Source organism: Apis dorsata, unplaced genomic scaffold, assembly GCF_000469605.1.
Source record: "Apis dorsata unplaced genomic scaffold, Apis dorsata 1.3 scaffold_256, whole genome shotgun sequence".
NCBI lineage: Eukaryota > Metazoa > Arthropoda > Insecta > Hymenoptera > Apidae > Apis > Apis dorsata.
Window position 1 is genome coordinate 1,695,434 of NW_006263534.1, and position 2,638 is coordinate 1,698,071.

At 44.8% G+C, this 2,638-nt stretch overlaps 1 protein-coding gene across 1 annotated transcript in view; it reads right to left on the reverse strand.

Moving 5' to 3' along the window:
- Positions 1-2,638, reverse strand: part of LOC102680478 (probable G-protein coupled receptor Mth-like 1) — a 151,194-nt gene that overhangs the window by 77,846 nt on the left and 70,710 nt on the right. The gene's annotated exons all lie outside the window — the stretch shown is intronic.

Consider the following 2,638-nt stretch of genomic DNA (forward strand, 5'->3'; position numbering starts at 1 on the left):
GGTGGTATTATGTTAACACGGAAATTTAATCCTTCGATTAGATGCGGTCGCGCATACGTAGAAGTTCGATCATACCGATGGCATTCGCGAAAGTTGCACGATTTCGGTTAGAGCCGAGTGACAAACTTGTATCCCACGTTGTGCAATGGAAATATCCAAAGACAACAGAATCTGGAGCGACGAGGGCGTTTTTCTCGACGTTTAGTCGAGAAAAGCAGAGAAAATCGGGACTTGGAAATTTGTTACGATCGATATTTGCATTCTCCAGCGAAACGGATTTGCCTCGAGGATTTGCATCGTAGTGTCTTCTCCTGAATTTGAGAATTTTTATAAGAGGAACATTATAACACATAATCGAAAAGATAATCGTAGAATTCCTAAAGCGAAACGTCCATCGAGTCATCGTACGTAACAGGAATATCTCCAACGACGAAACATGCGAATCACGTTCTCGAGGCGTCGACAGACTCGAACTAGGCATTTTCAAGACAAATGCGCTATCTGGAGCCAATGACAAAATTCAACAACGAGATTCCAACTTGGTTGGAAATGCTTACAGTTACCGCACGTACAACCGTGCTTGGAGGAACGAGACTCGACTGCCGCTTCAAAGCCAATAAAAAACGCCAACAACGAGGCCTCTTCCCTGCAAGAAATCTTGGCGACCGAAAATACGGAGCGAGGAGAACGAACCACCGGCATTACGTAGTCCTCGAACGAGGACGAGAAGAGACGTATCATCGCGAGCTTTCCATCCCGGGGAAACGATGGAAAGGAAAGAGAGATGGAGATCGACTTGGGGGAGGGAGGGAGGGAAACTTGGGCGCAAGTGCTTGGCACCGATCCCCGAAAGAAACTCGAATTTCCCATTCCCTCGGCAATCATGCTCCAAATCCTAACGACCGTTCATGATTTACCACGGTTCCACGGTATTAACTTGCTCCGAAAAAGCGATTTCTTTGCTCGTACGATGATGCCTCTTATCTACCAACCATGTCCGCCATACAGTCTCTCATGCTCGAACGGGGGGATCCTTGTTTTGGGATATATTCGGATCCCGAGGCGCGTCTGGTTTAGGTTAAACTACGTAGGGGTAGTTTGGGGGATGGAAAATCGTTTTTACGATGGTTTTTCTCTGCGATACGGGACGGGTATCCGTTGTGGATGGTTACCAGATCCTCGTGGGGAGAAGCGCTGCGTGACGATGTGTCAATTAACGTGACGGGTTACGCGCTGCACGGAAGTTTGGTAATTAAATTTATCGCGTAACCTCTTCTCTTGTTGCATCCTACGATATTTCTTGCGTTTCTCATCCTTCGTTGATAAATTGAATTATCCCCCGTTTATTCGTTCAAAACTGTACTTTAAAAAAGTACGTGGAAATTTAAAAGTTCCATTCATTCATGTATAAACAGTCATCTGAAGTTTAAATCGTTATTCTCGTCAATCGATTTCGGGAAAAATCGATGAAAAAGAAGTTTTCATCCGCAAAGACGCTAAAGATTCGATCGACGATCGCCCTGCACGCGACGATAACGTGACGGCCGATTTTCAGGATCGTCTCAGAATTTCAATCAACATCCAGGCCGGCTATTAAGGATCGATAAGCCCGCGCCACGGTTCGTGGACCGTATAAAATGCAAATAACCCGAAGGGAGGAAGATCGGGGGTGCGCGTATTAACGCGGAGGCAGAAATTGAAATCCCATCGATAGAATAATCCGAGGCAGGCGTAACGCGGGCCAGGAAGGAAGCCGGTTTCCAACCACAGCGTGATTCACTCGAGTATAATTCCGATCGCACCGGTTAATGGTGGTGCGTGACAGCGAGGATCGACCATCGAGTTTCTCCTCAGAAAACGAGTGCCCTTACATCCGACCATCGTGTGCAAATCGAGGACAATCGAGGCGTATTAACACCAGGGTAAACCGGTCTTTTGCGTCGGATCAACTTCCCTTTGATTGATATTTCGATGATCGATATTTATGCCAAATTGCGCTCTTATTATCGGATTGATTGGATACATTTCGTAACAAAAGTCCGGATACAGTTTCTTTTTGAGGAGATTGATTCTTTTTTTTTCTTCTTCTTCTTTACAAAATGGTAATTGTTGATGTAGCTGGAAAAGATCGCAACAGAACGAACGTTGCGAATAACGAGACGGTTTTATAGGGATGATATCGTCTCTCCAATTGCGAATTTTTCCGTATTCTTTTGAATATTCATGAAATCGTACAATGCTTTATACATCACAATACTTTTGACAGAAAAAAGTTCCATCAAAATTTTCATTTCTCACAAACTCCGTAAAACCATTTTTCTAACTTGTACATCTCCCACGCGTAATCCACACGTGACGCAATTAAACAAAAAAAAATAATAATAATCCCGAAAGAGAATTCTCTCTCGATCACCGAGAGAGGAGATCGCAATATCGTCAACCGTTGAACGTCAATTATCGCCGATTATCATTATTACGCGGCAATAACAAAATGTAGCAATTTGCCCGCTAATACTTGGCAATTTATCTAGCCAGCGCTCGAGCCATCCCTAATTGCCGTGCATTAAAACGAGAACTCCCCGTCCCTCGGACCAAGAACAACCTCCCCCTCCCCCTCGGCCAAGAGAGACCAACGAGC